The 23,714-nt window shown below is 41.2% G+C and overlaps 1 long non-coding RNA gene across 1 annotated transcript in view; it reads left to right on the top strand.

Moving 5' to 3' along the window:
• LOC309665076 overlaps positions 1 to 23,714 on the top strand; it is a 236,336-nt gene that overhangs the window by 21,064 nt on the left and 191,558 nt on the right. The window contains exons 2-3 of the long non-coding RNA XR_014266190.1: positions 5,602 to 5,716; positions 8,064 to 8,136. This is a non-coding gene — a long non-coding RNA (uncharacterized lncRNA). The remainder of the gene's footprint in view (positions 1 to 5,601; positions 5,717 to 8,063; positions 8,137 to 23,714) is intronic.

The raw sequence follows: 23,714 nt of genomic DNA on the forward strand, positions 1-23,714 counted from the left end.
GGTGATAATGGTATGTCAGTGCAGTTTCATTGCTCATAAAGAGCATACCCTGTGGCACAGAATGTCCGCAATGCGAGAAGTTGTGTGTGTGAGAGGACAGGGAATACATGGGAGCTCTCTGTGCTTTCCACTCAGTTTTGCTGTGAACCTATAACTACTCTAAAAAAATTAAGTCTATTAATTTAACAAAAAGAACACAGCAGCCGTAATGATGTCAGGCATAGGATTTCTATAAGGAGGGAATTTTGTAAATACCCTTTATCTTGGTAAATTTGGCATAAATTTGGCACGTTTCTGTCCCTCAATCTAAGAAGTACGGTTTTTCAGTATCACGTGAAACGTTTACCACATTTATAAGGGTATTTATATTTATTTAAATACCAGGTCCATCAGATTGAGGTACAAAACCAATGCCTATTTCTTACTGAATAAGAAAGAGTTCTGGTCACATGAGCTGGAATACACGTATTGCTATAAGCAACATATTTTCTTTGTGAAGGAATGGAAAAAGGCTATATTATCAGAAGGTGGCCTGTAGAGCCTGAAATTAGAGGAGTTAGGAACTAGTTTAATTATTTGATTATCTAAAGTGTTTCTCAAAGTATAAGTCCATTGACTACCTCCATCAGTCTTGCCAAGGATGTTCACTAAAATGGAAATTCACTAACCTAGACACTAACCTAGATTTACTGTATCAAAATCTCCAGGTATGGACTCAGAGTCTGCATTTTTAACAAACATCCAAGATGATATTTATGTGCATGGAAGTTTGGGAACCAGCAGTACTTGGTTCCAGTGTAACCAGGAAAAAGGGTAGTGGTGCCCCTTTTCTACAATATGGGAGACTTTGCCAATAGGAAATTAACAGGTCAAGGGTGTTGGTAAGACTGACTTTTCACTAAATCTACTGGTAGAGTACTGCTAATTTCAAACTCTGAGACTGCTTTTCTCTGATTCCTTGATGTTCTTAACTTCATTTGATCGCTGTCAAGTCATGGGAGAAAATCATTCTTTTTTCACTTCATATCACTGCCCAGATTTATTATATGCTCTTAATATATTTTTATAGAAGTGTAATTGTATACAGTGATAGTGACAATTTGACGAGTTTTGACAACTGCAGATATCCATGTAACCAGTACTCCAGCTGAGTATGCCATCATCCTAGGAGGTTCACTATGGTCTCTTCCATTCTATCCCTGCCCCTATCTATCCTGGCAACCACTATCATGATTTCTCTCCCCACAGATCAGTTTTGCCTGTTCTGTAATTTCATAAAATGATGTATTGACTATGGGCTAACTCCATAATTTTTGTAAAAGACAGTGACACTCATTTTTCCAAGTTCTTTTAAGAGAAACCACTCTAGACAACCCTTAGAGAACTCCAACACATTTCATTTTGTGTTGGTAAAGGTGGAATACCTTACTAGAAGTATAAACAGTATGCCGCTGAGGACTTTAGAAACTGTTCTTCTGTAATTAGTTAGCTAGTTTTAAGCCTTGAACTAGACATATTTCAACTAAAAGCACTCTGATAATAGGAGAGTATCCAGATGATGCAAATGGAATCAATTCTTCTGATCCAAAGCAGTGATACCCCCAATCTCCTATAAGAATTTGGAGATCAACTTGCTAACATGCTATTAGTAATACTTAGGAAGAAGGAAGAATGTGTGGAGATAGGCAAATGAATGCCACTTGATCCATAGACTGTGGACCACCAAGTCTGATCCTGTATTAGCTTTCAAAAGGGATCAGTAACATCTTCCCCAACCTTGGATTTCAACATATTCTTATCCACTTTTGTCTTTGCAGCCCCACGATTGCAGTCTTTTTCAGACCCTAAAAGAGAAATTTGAGAAATAGTACATCCTTTCTACCATCCATTATCATAATTCCCTTGTACCTGTAACACATTCTCTGGTCCTTGCCTGTTTTGCATGCTTTGATTCCTCCAGGATTTTAACATTCCTGCCACTATTTGTATGGTTCTCTGTCACTCTGATCACTTGCCTCCATCTTTTTGAGTGTTCATTCTATATTCTAGTTTACAGAGCTCTGTGCCATCACTCTAATTTCTTTAAGAATATCCCCACCTCTTTTCTCTTCTTTGGAATTGCCCAAAGTCATGCTTCTGAGCACTTCTTGGTACTGTCTTCTTTTGGAAACTTGTGGAATTATGCCTATTTTAAAAGATATTTTGAAGTCTAGCTTCCTTAAGTCCTCTGTACGCATTTTATCCAGCTCATCCTTGTCTTCCCTTGAAGATGCCATGGCCACATCCTCCCAGGGTCTCATCCCTTCCACTCTAACAAATGGCTTCTTCCCATTGGTTGGAATCAGTCAGAGCATAGTTATTTTTATTCTTTCCTCTACCTTCTAGGATGTGAAGGCAAGTGAAAAACTCTGCTTTTATCTGAATGAGATATCCAGAATGTTATCCCCAGCGTGTGTGCTCTGCCAATTTTGTGGCTTTCCCCCATGTGGCTCAGCTCAGTTTCCATAAAAACATCACTTCTGTTCCTCTCTCCTTTCATCTTCATCCAAGTGTTCAGGGATTCCTCTGAATCTATTGTTATTACAGCCTACAATGCTGTTCCATCTCCTCTCAACGGGTCTTTTGTGCACAGCACACCCTTCTATCACTATGTTCCCATGGACCTGTTCCATCCTGCCAACTCTTCTGGTATCTGTGAGGTCTTGTTTGTCACCCTGTGCTGTAATCTCAAGGTTACTATGTTCTGTGCATGATATCAGGACATCTGCTGCCTATTTTGTTTCTGATGTCCTTCCCAATAGTTTTCTCATGGAATCACTCGACACCTCCCTCACTGTTGAAATTCTTCCCAGGCCTTCCTTCATGTCATCCATGGAAACCCATTTCAGTTTTATCTAGGTGTTTTTTTCTCCTTTCCCATCTGTTTTCCATTTACAGCCCTTTTGGCCAGATGAGTTGGTCTCTGACTAAACACATTCTTTTCAGTCTTTGAAAAATGTTCTCCATTCTTAGTCAAATATCCTTCATTCCTACATTTGAAGCTGTGGCCCTGAAATGAAAATTTGCACCAAGTGTGTACCTGGCCATTCATTTTAAAAAAAAAATTATTTAATTATTTACTTATTTAATTTTTGGCTGCATTGAGTCTTTGTTGCCGCGCGTGGGCTTTCTCTATTTGCGGCGAGCGGGGGCTACTCTTCGTTGCAGTGCGCGGGCTTCTCATTGCAGTGGCTTCTCTTGTTGTGGAGCACGGGCTCTAGGCATGTGGACTTCAGTAGTTGTGGCACGTGGGCTCAGTAGTTGTGGCTCACGGGCTCTAGAGCGCAGGCTCAGTAGTTGTGGCACACAGACTTAGTTGCTCCGTGACATGTGGGATCTTCCCGGACCAGGGCTCAAACCCGTGTCCCCTGCACTGGCAGGCGGATTCTTAACCACTGCCCCACCAAGGAAGTCCCCTGGCCATTCATTTTTCATATCATATTTTTGTTCTCCACATTTGTGCCCTAAGTCTTTTATGTTCCAAATTTCACAGCATCTTGAGATGCTTCCATCTCTATTTTGACGGCTTTTCATTTCCCTGTAACTTGGCAGTTGATAGTTTGACCAGCCTCAGCAGGCTCTGCCATATGCTAGATTCATATTCCATGAGATAACTCCTCTTCCTGCATGACTTAATTGTGTCAGTTCGTAGATATTACCATATCCCTCACTCGGAGTCCCCAAATTCCAGCATATGACTTTTCCTCTGTAGCTTTACCATTCGTGTGTCTTTCTCCTCGGTGGGAAAGGAATATCAAATGTGGTGTAGCGTAGTAGAAAGGAGGCTTGCTCTGCTACTTATTACTGGGCAGCTAAAGAGGAGAAATAACTGGGAATTCCCTGGAGGTCCAGTGTTTAGGACTCCATGCTTCCACTGCAGGGGGCACAGTTTTTTTTGTTTTTTGTTTTTAAATTTTATTTATTTATTTATTTATGGCTGTGTTGGGTCTTCGTTTCTGTGCGAGGGCTTTCTCCAGTTGTGGCAAGCGGGGGCCACTCATCGCGGTGCGCGGGCCTCTCACCATCGCGGCCTCTCTTGTTGCGGAGCACAGGCTCCAGACGCGCAGGCTCAGTAATTGTGGCTCACGGGCCCAGCCGCTCCGCGGCATGTGGGATCTTCCCAGACCAGGGCTCGAACCCGTGTTCCCCGCACTAGCAGGCAGATTCTCAACCACCGCGCCACCAGGGAAGCCCCCGGGGTACAGTTTTGATCCCTGGTCGGGGAGCTAGGATCCTGCATGCTGCACAGCACGGCCAAAAAAAACCGACAAATAACTAAAACAAGTGAACCTTCCAAACCTCAGCTTCTTTATCCTTCAAGTAGTGATAGAATAATAACATTACTAGGTTATTATGATGATTTAATAAGATACTATATATGAGACCACTTTGTACGCTGAAAGGAACACAAGTACAGGTTTTAAGAATAATCATTGGGTAATTCAACCTGCAGAGCACATGCAGCAGCCATGAGAGGTTGCTCAATATTTGCTCCAACCCTGTATTAACTCAAATATTGAGTGCCTCCTAGAAGCCAGATTCTCTAAAGAGAAACAGAGGCAGGCACACAAAACTCGGTGGTAGAGTTCTCAGCCAGGAAGAAACTGAATTTAGGAGTACTTCCTTTCCCCAGAGGATTAACATGGGCATTGTGGTAGCCTATGCGCTGCTCACAAACGTCTGTGCCATGCCTTGTTCTTTGGATTTTAACGCCATCCTGCACAAGTGTTCCTGAGCGTCCCAGAGGTCATCCCAGTGGTGTGCAAGAATCTGCTTATTTTCTAGAACCCCAGGCAGTTTGGACCTCTAGCTCACGCAGGATCCACCCTAAGCTAACTTCATCTGGGAACTGGCCACAGTACCCCTTCTCCACCCTAACCATGATGGGATGGCATGGCTCTCTAGTTAGTTTGTTGGATAATTGTAAGAACAACTAACCATGATAATAGCACCTACAGATCTCATGTTTTGAATACCTACCATGTGTCACATAGTCTGCTAGGTCTCAATATACATCACTGTTTTTCAACCATTTTTTTAAAAATTATTGTTCCCCTAAGGAGCCTTTTTAGACATTTTTTTCTTAATATCCCCTCCATGAAATTTTAATACCAAAGACTTACTGTATTTGTTTAGGTACTATATTTATGTCAGTATTATCTGTGCTTTATATGTAAAAGGAGAGATTTTTTTCACCCCCTCCCCTGAGAACAAATTTTCACCCCCTTGGGGATGATGTTACCTCCCACAGAGAATGCATTTTTAAAATATATATAATAGGAATATATGTGTATATATATATGTATTTATTTTTCCCCTTCCTGTAATCATTCCCCAAATAATTTCTAAACTGTTTGCTCAATCTCTGAAACTGTTGCACAACTATTGACCCCAGGGAAAGAAAGTTTGATGTGGAGGTAACAGAAAACACTCCATTTGAGGTAAGGCTGCATTTTCCACGTAGAGCCCAGCCCCCTGGTCAAGCCTGCACAGACTCTAGCTTGATGCAATCCTGTGGTCTCTCTCGACACACACTCATTTCTTTGTGACCTCCTCCCCCAGGATCTTGAATGGGATGCTAGACGTTGCTCATGAGAAACCCGAGGAGGATACTAAAAAGATAGCTACAGTTTTCCTGATGCCTGCCGCCAAGCTTCTTGAGGGCCCAGCTGTTGGGGTAAGATTTTGTAGAATTTTTATTTATTTATTTTTATTATATTTTAGAATTTATATATAATTATATATGAGTTATATATAATTATATGTATAAATTCTAAAATTATATATATGTATAAAAACCTCTGAGATTTCAGATGCTGTCTTAGTTTTCTGTAGTGTCAAAGGGCTAGAAAATGTGGAAATGGGGGAAGGTAGTGGTGGAAGGATGGATGGGTGAAAGAGAGCAGGAGAGAGAGGAAAGGGGAGGAGGGAAGACTGGAGGGCTGGGAGTGGGAGGAAAGAGAAAGAAAAGGGGAGTGAGGGAAAATGTACTGGAAAGAGCAAGGGCCTTGGAATCAGACAACTAGCTTGTTACTTTGTGACCTTGGGAAAGTTACTTTAACACTCTAGGTCATTAATACGTGCTTTCTGAGATCTGTGTTCCTATGTACGATACCTGGCATATACAAGGTGCTCAACTGTGTAAGCATTATTATTGCACATACACGTATAGGTAAGAAAAGGAATTAGAATCAAATAAATTTGCCAGTCAAGTTTTCTCATCTTAGAAAAGGCTTATGCATACCAGTACAAATGGGTACAGCCACAAGGCATTCTGTGACCTCAGGAGCAAAGGCTGATGGAAGAGGAACCTTTGGGAGTTTCTGAGTGACCCAATAAATAGCACTCCTTTTCCCCATTCAGTTTTTAAACCAGTGAGAAATAAGACAAAGGAGTTAGCAGATGGAGGCCAGTATACGGCCCTCATTATGATCAATGCTACTTTACAGAGCATAGCTTCTATCTTTGAGCAAGTGGCGTTCTCAATACCAAACTCCAGAATTTGACCAACTTGCTCATCAGCCTCAGGCAATACCAGAATATGGCAGACTTCCCCATATGGAGAGAGATGCCCCCTGTGGGTGGCTTCTCAGAAAAGGAACAGAAGCAGGAGCTAGGCCATGCATGATTTCTTTCTCCTTCTAAACTCACCAACCAGGGAAGTCAGTTCACCTTCCGCAGGGAACGAATGTGTCAGGAAGCAGAAGAGGCCAGGTGTGGTATGCTAATGATGTCCCTCCACTTGGACAGGATTCATGGGGGTGGTGAGGGTGAGGGTAGGGGTGGGAGTATGAGCTTCCCACCCTCCAACCAGCTCTCAAGGTCAGTAATGGGGTGTTTGCAGAACTAGGAGAATTAATGAGACTCTACAACTGGCCCTGGAGTGGGAGGAAGGGACATTGTAGTGTGCTTCAAAATGTTTAACAATTAGCTCTCTAGAAAAAAATTATGTCAATTTATAAATTTTACTGATGTAAAGGGTGTGCAGCACACCATTTATAAATAATAATAAAGTATACAATGCTCTTTATTTTAAATTCCATATAGCCAGTTGATTCGCACTGAATGTCTTCATTGATTTTTTGCTGAACTCTTGTATCCATAGCCAACCTATGGTTGCAATTCAACTATGATTTGACAAGTGGAGTAATTTCCACCATCCAGATACCAATAGATGTAAACAACACACGAGCATAGAAAATAGTAAAATTTAGTAAGATTATTAAGAAGGGATGAGTTTTGAGTATTTATGGCCGTTGTTTTTAATGTAAGTTAATTTTAAGTTTATACAATTTAAATTTTAATAACAACAGTGTTTAACAGTACAACTTGTAGAAAGCCTAAAAATGTATCAGCTGGCACACCACCGAGGAACATCCCACAGTTCTAATTATGTTTTTTACAGGTGTGGCAAATTACAGTTTAATCCCCACTTAAGGAGATATTTGGGTACGCCACCCGGAGTGAGGGGTGGTGGGCTGGCTGCAGGGATCTCCAGGCAGGAAGAATGGCATCCACCAGGGGGCAGTGTGCTTCCAGGTGGTCCCTCATATAGGGAGCCAGACCTCAGCCTGCAGTTACTAGAGGAAGAAGGATAAGGGCCACATCTGGGGGCAGAACGCTGAGACTCAGGGCTTCTTTCTGCGTATTGACCAGGGGAGCAATCAGGAAAGCAAAACAGAAGTCCTGAGGTGCCATGGGAAAAGGAGCGAGGGGAGAAGCCTCCTGCTGCCTGTACCCATCTGGCGACAGGGCAGCAAGGCCCATTCCAGACCCCACTCTCTGGTGGGGGGTGGAGACTCACCCAGGACAGAGGATGAACTTGGGCTCAGGAGCGTGAGTGGGACAGAACTTAATTACCCCAAACGGGGCTCAGGGCCTGTAGTTGACAGGACCAGGGAGGAGAGACCAATACTAGAAGTGAAGCAGAATTTTCTAGTCAGTTAAACAATTTGGAGCCTTGGAGGACTCAAGCAGGATCACAAAAAATCCAGTTTCCGGACTGTTCTCTTTCCTGCACACAGGGTCTGTGGTTGAGTTTTTAAGAAGAATCAAGTTACAAAGCGCCACACAACTATCCACAGGGGCTCTGATATGGTAAGTACTTTATATGTGATTTTTCCTTTTTCCATTTTGTATGCTTACAGTCACTTTCTGGAAGGCCCATTTCAGGTTTAAATGCCTCTTTCAGGAGCTTGGAAGTTCAATGTCTTGGTGACTTAGTTTTTCCTACATAAGATAAATCCTGCCACCTTAACAAAGCAAAAACAAAATTGGTACCTGGAAAAATTGCCTTTTCTTATCAGTTTGGGCAGAATTGTCCCTAAAATGTTATAGACTATCCAAATCATTTATATAAAATAAGTTTTTGTTTGTTTCTCTACACTCACCTGTTAGGAGATTCAGTTTGCTTACTTGTTTTGTTTATGAAAGTCTAGCTTCGTATTGAAACTTGAAAGCCAAGGATTTCAAAAGAGTTGTGCTTGTCTCTTTGCATGTTTCAGGCATAAATTGCTCCCAGGCCACAGGATAAAAGTCACTTCATAACTGGTGTATGGGCCTTAGGTCAATAGAAGATCACCAAATTTTGTTTGAGACAATATGTGACTTCATCTTACATTGCTATTTTTAACAGTTTATGAACACAGTGGTTTACTAGCAAAAACAAGAAAACGGCAAATTTTGGTGATTAACGTCTATCATAAATTAGTGTTGCAGGAGAAGGGAGAGCAAGAGAATGGTCATGTCCCAAGTCTCGGGCGAGTTCCTGGGACAGGCCACCAAGTGAGGGTCCTTGGTCTCGCATGGGAAAGAATTCAAGAGCAAGCCAAAGTAAAGTGAAAGCAGGTTTATTAGAGAGATACATATTCCACAGGTATAATGCCGGCCAGCCGCATCAGAAAGTGAGAGCGGCTCCGGGGTATGGAGTTGTTAGTTTTTATGGGCTGGGTAATTTCATATGCTAAGGAGTGGGAGGAATATTCTAACTATTTTGGGGAAGGGGTGGGGACTTCAGAAATCAGGCCACCGCCCACTTTTTGGCCTTTTATGGTCAGCCTCAGAGCTGCCACGGTGCCTGTGGGTGTGTCATTTAGCTGATGTGTTACAATGAGCAGATGCTCAGGCTCAAGGTCTCCTGGAGGTCGAATCTTCTGCCATCTTGGGCCTGGTCGGTTTTTACCAGTCTTTGTCGTATCCCGTTTTTCTCAACGGCTGTGTCATTCTTTTAACGGTTGTGCCTGCCCCAATTCGTTCCTGTCTCATTCGTTCAAGTTGTTAAATAACTTATTATAAAAAGTGTTTAAAGATTATCATGTTTCATATAGAATGAGAAAAAAGATAGCTAAAATTAATAGAGTCACAGAGTGTATACTGTTTTCAAACTTAAACACGTTTTTACAGTGCATAATTTTAAACATGTGCAGATGTAGAGAGTGTAATGAACCCTCAAATTTTGTTAACTTGTTTCATTTATAGCCTTATACCCCATCAGCATAGCATTTCATCTCTAAACATAGAACTTAAAAAAATATACCACTATTACATTTAAAAAATAGTTATAAAAAAACCCATAGTATCCTTCAATAACTGGTCATTGTTCAGATTTCCTCAGTTCTATGCCCACAGGTATGCATGCTTAGACTTACAAGGGCAATACAATACACTGCAACTGGTTAATATTTCTCTTAAGTTTCTTTTAATCTATAGGTTCTTCCATCTATTTTTTAACACTTTATTTATTAAAGATAACATTTCTCTTTTACTTACTATATCACAAACATTTCCCCATTATTCTTCAAGGCTTCATAATATTCCACTGTGTGGATGTTCCAGAGTTTATTTCCACAATCCTCTATTGTTGGATAATTAATTGTTTCCAATATTTTTTGTATATTCAATCTACTGCACTTAACACCCTAACACATACATTTTTGAAGAACTGCTTGATTGTTTCTTTAAGAAAAATTTCTAGTTGAAAGAATCAAACTCTCTCTCTCTCATTGCTTTTCCCAGTGGCTTGCTTTACTTCTAAAGTAAAAGTATGGACCTGCTGTTGAATTTGATATAAATTTATACTTTCCAAAAATTGAGGTTTTCTGCAGTAAATTTTGAAATCATTTCTTACTGTACTGGTAAGGCTCAGGATTATGTAAACAGGGTCTCATTACAGAAGGGTCAGGGAGAGATATATGGCAAGATGACTACACAGGTGTTCACAGTCAAAGAGCAGGTTAAACTGGAAGGTGTCGTATGTCCTCAATGACCCATCCCTCTGGCTTGATGAGTCACTTTAGTTTGAACTGAAAATGTCACTATGTTTTACATGATTGATGAAAAACCCGGAGCATGTAAATAGAATGCCTTGGAAAATGTGTTCATTCCTTCTTTGATGGCTGTGCTGAAACTGTAAGGTTACAAGAAAGTCTAGTTTCCAGGAAGGAATGTGAGCAGTTGTTATTGCCACAGGCTAAGATTCCGCAACTTCCTTTGAAAGCTCTCAGGAATTCAGTGTGGGGTTGGATGAATGAAAAGGGGGTGGGGGTGAAGATAAAACCAGATCAGCCATGAATCGATAACTGTTGAAGTAGGTGGTGGGTACCTGGTGATTCAGTCTACTGTTTTCCCTCATTTGGGATATGTATGAAAGTGCATGTCTATAATAAAAATTTAGAAAGTTTCTCAGAGTAATATGGCCAATACGTGGCCATGTGCCCCTGCCTGGCTCTTTGGGGCTCCAAGTACAGCCCCTGAAGCAAGCTTGAATGAATAAGATTTCACGATAAATTATTGTAATGGAATGTTTTTAAAGTAATAACAGTCCTTGGAGAGATTTCAAACTATATTCCATGCAAGTGTGTGTCACCATTCACTTTTATTTCATGAAATAAATGAATCATACAGGAATATTTTACAAGGGAAATTATCGTAGCCCCTTGCCAATGATGCTGGAAGATTCTGTCTTATACCCTTTGTTAAGGAGACCACTTTTGAAAAGAAACAAAACAAAACAAAACTTCACAATCAGGAAATTCTACCTTCTGTATAATCTGGTTTATAAATACCTATGGTGTACCAAATTGGGATTCATGAGATAATACTGATTTTTTTTTTTCTTTTAAACTTCTTTAGAAAGTCAGGGATTCCAGAGGCCCTCATACACAGTGGGATATCACCAAGAGTAGCTGTAGGAAATCAGGTGTCTAACATTTTAATTATAGAATTAATCCCAAGTCCTGGTGGAATAAATTTTGGACATAAAGACTAGTTATATGCACTAACTAGTTGCATTAGTTATATGGATATTTGACCTATTAGATGCCTCCTCATAGTAGGCTAAGGACTAAGTGCTGAAAATGCCAAGTCAAATCACTTAACCAACCTCAGTGGTGTTCTCTGACATACAGAGAAGAGGGAAATTTTGATTTATGAGTCAGAAACCACTAGCAAGCAGCAGATGGTTGATTTTTTGTGTCCCCACACCCTGACAATGAAACTAGAAAGCTATAACCCTTAATGGGCATAACATAGATCTTGGTTATAAAAGACCTCATTTCATAAAATAATAAAGATTTTATCCCTTCAAGGGATTCCACATTTTTATGCATGAGGAAACAAAGGATGAACGAAGCTTATAAACTCAAGGTTAGATTGAAATCATGGTTCTGATTTGATTCCATTAAGTGACAAAACCTAAAACTCACCGTGGTGACTTGTTTCAGGAAATAAGAGAACATCTTATATTCTCTGTGAAAAAAATGCATTCTATTCTATCTGCTCTCAACAACTGTTGTTTCTCACTAATACCAAAGTACACAATATCATTTCCATTTAGAATGTGTGTAGAACTAAGTTACAATACGGTGGTGAACAGAAGCCAGCTTGTATCAGCTCTGGCTACACATCTCTTCTGTAACATCACGTGGGTGACTTGAAATCAGACATGGTGGGAGTATTTATACCACAGACATAGGCAAACACTTCAACCAAGAATTTTTTTTTTTTTTTAATTTGGAAAGCCAGTTTGCCAGTATACCACTTGTTAAACTGTAGATGCTTAGTAGTCAAGGCTTTAACTTGACTTGACAAACTTTATTTATAGTTTCAACCTATTTCCAGGTGACCATGAAGGCACATTACATTCTGCTAGGGCACTGATCATGTCCAGAATCCTAAATATGGTTCTGCATGACCTGCCCCTCGCCTGCTTCTTAAGCTTCGTCTTATGCCATCCTTTTACTTGCTCCCAGCTCTTCAGACCCACAGACATGCTTTCATTCCTTTGAAAACTCCTTGCTCCTTCCCAACACTTGGCCTTTCTACAGTGTTCTCTGTGCCCCAACCCACTTGCTCCTAGTCAACACTTTCAAGACCTGCTGCTCATAGCTGAACTTCTGCATTCCCTGACTCCAAGTCTAGGTCAGGTACCAGAGTTGAAAGCTTTCCTTGTACTCTGAACCTTAGTTTTGTAAAACAGACTGCAGTTTGAAACTCTATAACTATCTATGATTGTTCGATTCAGGGTCACCTTCCTTCACTGCACAGTGACTCCTACGGGAACTGGGTCCGTGTCTGTTTTTCCATTATGAGATTTCCCTATGAACTAGTAGGCGTAGGGTCTTTTAAATATATATATTTAAAAAATAGTCCAAAGATTCCGAAAAATTTAGAGAATAACATAATAAACACCTGTGTACTGATCAATGAGCTTTAACAAATCTCAACATTTTGCCAGAATTGTTTCACATTTTTTTAAAGAACAAAAACATTGGTATTGTAATTAAAACCTTTGCGAATTTCTCTCAGTCCCGTAGCCCTCCTTTCCACTCTGGAGAAAACCCTTATCATGAAGATGGTGTGTATCCCTCCCCTTTAAGAACGAGCCATAATTTGCATGGAAAGGGCCCCTCTACATGCATATTTAGACAAGACAGTACTCATCTTTGCTGGCATATGTGGTGGCTGGAAGTGAGCAAAAGGCCCTTACTAATGAGCATTTGTGAGTAGCATGGTCCTTAGAAGAACTGATGCCCTATTTGGTTCAGGATTTCCCAGTATGTAGTATGAGTCAATCATTTTATACTGTCCTTTAAAACTCTTATAATTTGTTTAAAGCTGCCTGAGTTCTGACATTAGCTTGATTTTTAGGCACTTTAAGCTCCGTTAACATAAGGTGGAAGGAGGGAGTGTTGAGTAGTGAAGAGCATGGGCAGCAGAGGCGAAGTCTTTATGAGCTGTGTGATCAGAGCTGTGTGATCCCTGAGCATCGTCATGGGCCTCGCTGGAAACTAGCTAGAAATGCACATTCCCGGCTCCCACCCCAGACCCACTGAATGAGAAACTCAAGGGCGGGGTGGGGAGCGGGGGCAGCAGTCCGTTTTAACAAGCCCTCTGGGTGATTCTGGTACACACTGATATAGGGCAAGGAATTTCAGCCCTCTAAGCCTCACTTTACTTACCTTTATTTTGCAATAGAAATAGTAACAATAATATTGATGACACAAGACCTTTGTGAGGATTAAATATTAGTTAACACTTGTTGAGCACTTCTCCTGGCATCAGGCACTGTTCTTAGCACTTTCCATATTTTATCTCATTTAATCCTTAAATTAACTGCATCACAAATAAAAAGAGATTAGAAAAGTACCTGGCACCTAGCAAGCACTCAATAATTGTTAGGATCATACTATTATTGTTACCTTTTTGAGTTGTAAAGATTAAATGAGATGATTTAAGTGCTGAGCACAACATCTGATATATAACATGTGCTTAAAGGGTATTAACTATTTGCATATAAAAGCATTTGTCTGAGTACACATTATTTACAGGGGTCTTTATAGGAAGTGGAATATAGTCTAAAAAGATAATTGACAGGGAATCTCCCAATGGGAATAAAGACCATTATAGACAAAATTTTATAAATCACATTTCAGCATTTCTTTTTCTGATTTGCCATAAGTCAAGGAAGCCAAAGACAGCTCTTTGAACTAATTGCGAGGGCCAAGAGGGTAATTAACTGCTCTCTAATTAAGCTGGTAATAGCCACCCTCTATTGGAGAGATTAAAAGCCAGAGAATCACTGTCGGCGAGGACTTTGGAAGACAGGCCACTCTCCACTCTCCGTGATGACAGCCTTGAAGTTTTGACCCTACAAAACAGCTCAGAGAGAGATTTGGCTCTCTCTCCTGGGGTCCAAGAAAAAGAGGAAAGTCCAGCTGGATGGAGAACAGTTAAAGGTCAGGAAAGTGTTCACTTGTATTTGGGCATTTGCATTTGTTTTAAAATCTTGCTCTGAAGTGTGCCTTCTAAAATTAAAAAGTCACTAGTAATTGCTTTGCAGTTTTATATAAATTGCTATCTATTGGAAAAGGACCAGTGTGCTCTACCTTGTGTGCTGTGAATGGGAAGCCAACCAATGGAAGCCTTTCCTATTTGCTCTCTCTTCCCCAGCTGAACTGACCACTCCTCCTCGTGTGCCCAAAACATCATTGGCTTCTCTGTTGGCACCTGGTACGCATGGAAGTGCTTGTCTTTTTCTTGGTCTAGACCAGTACTGTCCAGCTACATTTGTGATTTTAAGTTTTCTTAAGCAGTAGACCCTTGACCACAGGGGGTTAATCTGTGTATAACTCATAGTCGGCCCTCCCTTTTCAAGGTTCCTTGGCATCTGTGGATTCAACCAACCACAGATCATATAATACTGTTTTACTTACTATTGAAAAAGATCCGTGTATACATGGACCCACCCACTTCGAACCTGCGTTGTTCAAGGCTCAACTGTAGACACTTCAAAAAAGTAAAAAGGAACAGGTAGAATTCGTTTTAATAATATATTTTTTGAAACCAGTGTATCCTGAATATTATCAATTTGCTATGTATTTAATACATGAATATTAATAGATATTTCACAGGTTTTTGGGGGGTACCAGTCCTTTGAAATCCAGTGTGCATGCTTCATTTACAGCACACCACAATTTGGATTAGCCATGTTTGAGTGCTCCATGGCCACATGTGGCAGGGCCTCCTGTGTTGGACAGTGTGGGGTAGAGGATGAGCAACTGAAAGGCAGCATCTGATCGATCGTGTACCCATGGTGCTTTGGGCAGTGCATGAAACATAGTTGCTGTTCCATAAGTGAGCGTGGGAGGCAGAATTCTAAGGCCACCCCCCAGTCACCCTTGCCTTTGTATCATCCGTTCCTGTTTGAGTGTGCATGGAGCATATAAAAATGATGAGACATCAGTCTAGTGGTTAGGGTATGTTATATGGCAGAAGGGAAACTCTCTTGGATGGGCCTGCTCTAATCAGGCGAGTCTGTTAGGAGCAGAGTTTTCTCCAACTGGTAGCAAAGGAAAACGTCGGAGAGAAACATTCCTGCTGGCCTGGAAGAATACATACAGCTATGTAGTGAACTGCCAGTGGAAAGGAGCAGCCTCTGGAAGCTGAGACAGATCCTCGACAACTAACTAACAAGAAAACAGGGACCTCAGTCCTGCAGCCACAAAGAACTGAATTCTACCAACCACTAGTGAGCTTGTAAGAGGACTCTGAGCCCCAGATGAGGACTGCAGCTGACACTTGGATTTTAGCCTTGTGAGACCCTGAGCAGAGAACCTACCCACGCAGTGCCCTGATTTCAGCCCCATAGAACTGTGAACTAAGACAGAAGTGGTGTTTTAAGCCACCAAGTTTGTTGTAATTTGTTACACAGCAATAGAAAACTAATACAGTAAATAAATGTCATACTTCAGCCATCATCATCCAGTTGGGGACAATGTGTCTAAACTTTAGGCATAGTCCCTAAGAGGAAATAGTGACTTCTGAACATTAGATTTGAAAATCAAACCAGTATCATTATGGCAACATATTTATCTTAACCATGCCAGGGCATCAGGAGTGGGACATTTGAGTTATTCTTTCTTTCCCAGTGCCGTTTGCATTAGAGGGAGAGCTAACTGAGAGGCAAAAAAAGACAAACCCCCTGGAAATAAGTTCGATATACTCATCCTGTAAAGGAGTAATTATTGATTAAGCAGAGACAAATATGAAAATAAATGATAATAATAATCAGAGCTCACATTTGCTGGGTTTATACTCTATGCCAGGCATGTCACCCTTTGTTTCACTATATCTTCACCACAGCCCCAGAGGCAGAAACTGTTACTAACTTCATTTTATGGATGTGGAAACTAAGCATAGAGGTAGGAGGAGATTTAGCTGCATAATCAGGCAATAAAGGTGATTAGAAAGGAAGCGGAAGAAAAGGTATTCTTGGATGAAGCACTCTTCAGAACAGATTAGCCTGACTCCCAGATGCAGCTCTTTCTCTGGGATGGCAGAGCTTTATTTCTTCTCTGTTAACAGTCGCTTTTTAAAAAAATTTTATTTATTTATTTATTTATTTTTATTTTTGGTTGTGTTGGGTCCTCGTCTCTGTGCGAGGGCTTTCTCCAGTTGCGGAGAGCGGGGGCCACTCTTCATCGCGGTGCGCGGGCCCCTCACTATCGCGGTCTCTCTTGTTGTGGAGTACAGGCTCCAGACGCGCAGGCTCAGCAACTGTGGCTCACGGGCCTAGTCCCTCCGCGGCATGTGGGATCTTCCCAGACCAGGGCTCGAACCCGTGTCCCCTGCATTGGCAGGCAGATTCTCAACCACTGCGCCACCAGGGAAGCCCTAACAGTCTCTTTTTATGCCCCTTCCTTCAAACAAGATGCATTTCCCAGTCCTTGATGTCTACATTCAGTCTTTCTACTTTCTCCTTTGGAGACATCATTGAAAATTATCTCTGGTCCTGACTTTGAAAGGCATGTCATGGACCATGCTGTTCTTCTGAGCTCCAACCCTCCAGTCACATTACCTGGATGTCTCACTAACCTCTCAAGTTCAGCTTGTTCAACAAAGCAGAGTTCATCATTCTGCTCTGAAAACCCGCTCTCCTCTCCAACACTCCAACCCTGCCAATGATTCCATAATCACTGACCAGTCCACAAGGCTCCAAGCCCCGAAGACTGTTGAGCTGCTCTCATCTCCATTCCCTTTAGTCAATCAACTGCTAAAAGTCTCTTTCCAGAATGTTTACTCAGCCATTCCTTCTTCGTTCTTCACCCTCCTGAACCATTTGGTCCCCTGACCTCCTTTACTTCCTTCCTTATCCGGCTTTGGTTCCATGCTGTGTCAATTCAGTCACTCTTACCAGAGCCCAAATCCCCTTGCTGCTCAGTTTTTCATCATTTCTCTTTGACATAACGTGATCCCAACCATCTTGTTTCTCTTCAGCTGGGAGGCTGAGCAGTAGTGAAAAAATTACACAGAGGGAAGATAAAAGTGAAATAGAACCCTCTGTTCCAGTTTTCACTGAGGCCCGAAGACCAAGGATGCCAAATACTATCATATTCCAAGGCAAATCATTTGGCCCACCTATACATGACTTGTGAAGAAAGTGGGTGGAAACAGGTTTTATGAGTTTTATCTTTCACTTACCTTGAGCTGTGAGTTCTTCCTATCTGACACTCCCTCCCTCCCCACACCTTAGCCATGTGGGAGCTTCACAGGCATCTTCGATAGGTATCTTTTGAAGCTTGGGGGACACAGACAGGCATTAGATTCATGCCTAGGGAAGAAAGTCTTTAATGAGGGGCTGACTGAAATGAACTGTGTCAGTACAGCCGAGGGCTGCATTTAGGAAATAACCACATTCTGGTCTATGCCAGGCCAAAGCTGCATTTTTCCAGGGACCAAATGTGAAACCCACAGAAGGAATGTGAGTCTGGGTTGTTTAAAAGGAATTCTGACCCAAAGGACTTCCTGCAGTCAATGAGATGTCCTCAGCAAAAAGGGGTTGGAGGCTCTACTAGGTAGACAAGCAGAGAGGGATTGTAGGTGGTTGGTTAGAGGAGAGGCACTGCCTGAGACAAAGGAATTCCAACTGGAAGGGTCCAGCAGGAGGGTGTCTGGGGAGGCCACAGATACTCGAATGAGAGAATAAATGCCAGCTTAAAACAGCAGCCAGAACCAGAGGGAAGCTACACCAACTTATATTTGTGTCAGTCAAATAAGGCCTTCCTTCCCCTTACCTTCCTGCTGTCTCTGCTCCCATCTTGGAAGACCTTTTGGTAGCCAAGTGGTGGGAGATCGGAGAGGGGTCGGGAGAAGTAGCACTAATGGGGAAATAGAGGTGAAACCTCATTCCCCACTGCAGGCCCTTTGTTCTAAAGCATATCCAAGCTTGCAGTGAAGTTTGGAGTTTTGTTGCAATAGTTCTGGGCATATTAATTTATAAACTGAAGCTGTGATTTGGGGATGAAGTGACCGGAGGACATTTTATTATCTGAGATGATCAGAGAGTTAGAAGACCTTCCTAATATTTCATCTGAAAGGTAAGGAAGAGCTGGCTCAAAAAAGAGGATTCAAATGGGCAGTTGGGGGTGAAGAATAAAACTGTTTTCTCTTTGCACCCTAGGAGTCCATCTTGCTCAGTGAGATCATTCAATTATATCATTGAAATAATCTCAATCCGAAGCTAGGTTGAGACCTTCAAGCCATGGCAATATAGCATTTTTTCTGGTGGACACACCGTCCTATTCTCTGCAAAGTTACCTTGAGCCTCTTTACCTTCCTTGGTCCCTGAGCTTCACACTGCCCCCTTACTCTCAGATGATCTTGCCTCAGTCTTTGCAGAAAGAGCAGAATTCATCAGAAGGGAGGAAACCCTTCATTTCTTCTGCATCGCCAAATGGAGCTTAGAACTGTACTTAGAGTATTAATTGTTAATTAACACATATATTGTAAGTATGTAAAGGATGGTTCCACTATTTGACAATCGTATATTCTCTTAGGCAGGTAGACTCTTTTTTCCATAATCTTATTTTCAGTACTGGTTTGCTTATCATCTCATTTTCATATATTGTAAAAATAAACCTTTAGCTTAATTTAAATTTAGAAAACTTTTTCTGTCCATACTGAAACTTATGAGACAATCTAAAGTCAAGTTTTAATTTATATGTATTGCATTCTGCAAAATATGTTCACAAGATTACCATTTGTATGGTATTTTTAATATCTGAAATAGGGCATTTCACGCCTTTGCCATTACCCTCAGAGAGCTTTTCTAGTCTCAATTCTCTTATTCCATCTAATTACAATTTCATTTTAAAAGCAGTTGGGAACATATATATCCTCAGCATTTAAATATGTTACATTTAATGTATCTAATGAGTTTTTAATTCCAATATAACTAACAAAATAATTGAAAAACTGAGTTGCTAATGGAAGCATGCTTCTCTGTACAAGTCATTTATATTATCTAAAGGAATTTTAAGTTCATTATAGAAAATTTGAAAATCACAGGAAAATATAAAGACTAAAATAAAAATCAGCCATAATCACAGCACTACTTCCCCACCCATTCTGGAGATCTTCTAGCCTTTTCTGTTTTTCAAACTGGGTATAATAATGCACACATATTTCAAAACCCTGTGGTTTTCCCACTGAACGTTCTATTGAGGCCATCTTTTTTCCTGTGATATTTAATACTATCTAACAATCTAATTTTGGTGACCAAATTGTATTCCATCATATTATAATCTGTTATAATTTATTATATTATAATGCATGTTATATATAATATTAAAATATACAATCTGGTTCTATTATAATTTATTTAATAATTCCCAGCTTGCTTATTTCTAGAAATAGAAAAACATGGTATATACTTGGCTTCTGACATGTGTTCAGTTTTGATACTTCATCCCACCATCAATGACCTTAACTTAAACTTTGCCAAATTGTAGACTTCATAGTCTGCAAACAATTGTAGTCCTGTTTTAAATTCAGCAAAAATTAAAAGGCCACCAAAGTCTTTAGGTTGCTGAAATTGCGATCTCCTCTCAGGGTCTCTCTTTCCCCCATTTCCTTTACTTCCTAATTCCTTTTACCCAGTTTTTCCCTCTATTGAATTCTTAGTACTCCTTCCTCTGTCTCTCTCCAATGTGAAGTTTATTTTTATTGGATTTTTCCTGCTAAATGCTCATTGTAGAAAAAGTCAGGTATTACACATAAGGCTTATAGGCCTTATGTTTGCCTACATATCATAAATTTACCTGCATATCAAAGGTGGAACCATCTAGGGAGAGATTCATATATACCATGTTCATCCCACTGATGAGTCAGAATGCTGACTTTTTAAAATTTACCCAAATGAGCAGTGGAGTTGTCACGTGGTCCCAAATGCTCTAATATACAATAACTAACACACTCTCTTACTGAAGATAGACCTTCAAGGCAAGCCAAATCATAAGCAGAAGTTTGCTTAATAAGAATGAAATCAGAGCAAGGAGTTTGGGATTAGACCTTTAGAATGTTCGGTGGCCACAGGCTGAGGCAGCCTTATTTATGCATCATTATAATTAAGATTAGTTGTGGGGTTAGGGTTAGGCTGAGGGACAGAAACTGTGACTGAGAAAATCATCAAGGAAATGAGTGCCATCTTGAAGTGTCTCTTGTGAGATAGCCAGTTGGATGTATTAAATCCCTCTGCCTTGCTGTGCATGGTGTACCCTTCTATTAGAAACTTCTGCATTGATGACTTGCTCCTTTCTTCACTCTCTTTCCCTCCTCCTGGTCATCTATGACCCTTGCTTTCTTGGTCCTCCTCCTAGGCCTAATTGTTCTTCCCCTGTCTTTTTTCTGTGCTGACTCTTAGTTCTTGCATCTCTGTAGTGACATGTTTATGCAAAGTCTGTCCTGGGCCTTGGGGTAGTCATTAATGTGGCTCCTGATGTCAGCACTCCTCTCTTTCCAGACACATGGTTGGATGATGAGTACTGCCTTCCTTGTGATTGGGTGGGACTGTGTGATGAGTTCTGGCCTTTGAATTATCAGCAGGAGCAATATCTGTCACTTCTGGGCTACAACAGTTAACTGCCAGTATGAGACCCATCTTTCCACCTGCTACAGAGACCAGCAGGGTTCCAGGTGGGTGGTTGTTCATCAGTCCAAATCCCAGAGCAAGATGACACTGAATAGCATTCCTAGGCAACTCTTGACATAAAGAATGGATGAGAAATAAACCTTTGAGGTATTAAGTCATTGAGAATTTGGGATTATTTTTTCTACAGCATAATCTAGCTCTACCCTGACTGAAATAACCTTCTTTTTTTTTTTTCTTTAAACTCTTCACCTTAGCCCCTGATGAGTTTATCCAAGATTGTGGCTTTAACTTTATCCTCTAATCAAATGAATTCCAAATCGACTGAACTGAACTTAATTGATCACCTGAGCTCAGGACCTAGTTTTCTAGTTACCTTGTAACACCCTCAGTGTCCACAGGAACCTCAGCCTGAATGTTCTGCAGGTATCTCAAACTCTCCATGCCCCCAAGCAAACTTATCATCTTCTTTGCTTCAATGGCTGCTTCTCCTCTATTGCAAATAACATTATCTTCCATGATTCACTCAGCATCTGAACCTGGAAATGTGCAAATTTCCTCCTCATGAGTGAGGTGGGGCCGGCCTTACCAGTGGAAAGTTCGAAAGGCAGAGAGACCAAGCTCAAACACAAAATCCAGGAACCAGAGGCACAATAGAGTTGTATCCATTCAAGTGCCTGGAAATTGTCTTTCTTAAATTCTTCCTAATATACGAGTGAGGTTCTCATTTTCCTTTTCAGACCATGTGGGTTGACTTTCTCTTCCATTGGTTTGCTGAAAGCAGAAACAATCATCTTCTCCATCAGTCACCTAACAATGAGATTATTCTTTTTTTCTTTCCTTTTCTTTTTTCTTTCTTTTTTTTTTTAATTAAAAGGACACGTGTAACAGCAGGATTAGTCTCTGTCAAGCAAATTGGCTGCTGCAGGCTTCATAAACTATGGTGGACTTTCCAAGCATCATCTTCTTGTCTCCACTGCATAGTTGATGAGGAGCTGGCATTTAGCCCCTGAACGCAGCCAAGAAAGGGAAATCTAGGCTGATGTTCGGATGGTGAGGTAATATCAAATCTATGGTCCCTAAACCCAATGTCTCCACCCCAGGTTCATTATGTGTGTTTTATGCCAATTGCAGATCTGGAAGACTGCCACTCCAGATGTCACCAGGCCATTTATTTATTCATCAGACCAGGCCCATGATCCATTTGTTCCTCCAATCACCAGCAAAAGAGGAAAGGGTGATGAAATCAGTCTTTGGCTACACTGCAGGAATCAGGAATATATTTGGGATTGGCTGCCATCGTTGCACTTTAGGTTATAATCACAAGAGGAGGACAGGGAACTGAGAGTAAAGTACTATCCAAAGAACAGAGAGACCAGGGAGACAATCCATGCTGGTTCTTCCCTTTGCTAAGGCAGTTCCTCATTATCTCTGTAGATTGAGAACCAAGGCCATTTCTTTGGTAAGAGGGGGCTGGGTGGATACGCCATACCAAGCACTTAACAGAGAGAAACACTAATATTTTGTGGGAGCTTCTGTATGAAGTCACAGCTGCAGAACCAAGCATGTGGAGTGATGTGGGGTGGGACTGAAGGAGAGTCAACCAGGGTCAAGCTGCTAGTGTTGCTATTGAGAAGATGATGCCATTCTTATCCCTACTTCTTTGTGATTAGTTTTCTCTCTCCTATCTGCAGTTTTTTTTTTAGATATTGAGTATAGTTCCCTGTGTTATACAGTAGGTCCTTTTGGTTATTGGTAGTTCTATTTTTTAAATTTTATTTTATTTTTGGCCGTACTGCGTGGCTTGTGGGATCTCAGTTCCCTGACCAGGGATTGAACCTGGGCCACGTCAGTGAAAGCCCGGAATCCCAACCACTAGGCCACCAGGGAACTCCCCTCTTGTCTGCAATCTGAAGCTTGAATGGCAATATTTCTGAGAACTACCATGAAGAAGGGGGTGGATTTGGTTGGACTGTCTGTTTATTGTGTGGTTTATCACACAGTCTCCTTATTTAATTGTGGTGCCTCCCTCCGTTGTCAGCTGTGTCTGCTGCTCCCAAGTCCAGACACCTCCACATGACACTTCCGGGGGACAGCGCTGAGGTTCCACTGGGGCAGGGATTGTAGCTGCCTGGCCACAAAGGGCTGGTGAGGGGTTGGAGGGATCGCTCACTCCTTACAAAACTTGCGGTCAGTTGTCCTGCTTTCAAACCCACTCAGCATTTCTTCCTTGGGAGGCACCTGGCATCCTCAAATCCTGAGACTTTCTGGGGATTCTGAGGCATGAACTGGTATGTTTCTGGTTAACTCCTCCTCCCGTACCTCCTTCCCTTTCCCTCCTTGGGTTTCCATTTCCAAAATATTGTGGCTGTCTGTAATCTGCTGTCATCCCCTTTTCTCTTTTCTTTGTTTTTGTAGGTTCATGTTTTCTTTTTCTTTTAATTTTTACAGTCATTTTAGAGGGGTTTGGGAAGGGAAAGGCCAATTTGTGTGTATAATCTTTCATGTTTACTGGAAGTCTATTCACTTATTCTTTCTCCCAGTTTTTCTTACGTCTCTCAGAGCACTCTTGAATGTATCTTGAACCCAATAGGTACTTGATACAAATCAAAGCAGTTATAATATGACAAAGTGGCTTCCCTGACCCATGGGGACAAAAGGCAGGGGTTAAAATTACCCTGCATGAAGATTTCTGAAAACAGCAGGTAATGCAATATCTATCCAGATTTCTTGTTTTTTGCTCATTCAAAAA

The sequence above is a fragment of the Balaenoptera physalus genome (assembly GCF_965194825.1).
Source record: "Balaenoptera physalus genome assembly, chromosome: 7".
NCBI classification, from domain to species: Eukaryota; Metazoa; Chordata; class Mammalia; order Artiodactyla; family Balaenopteridae; genus Balaenoptera; species Balaenoptera physalus.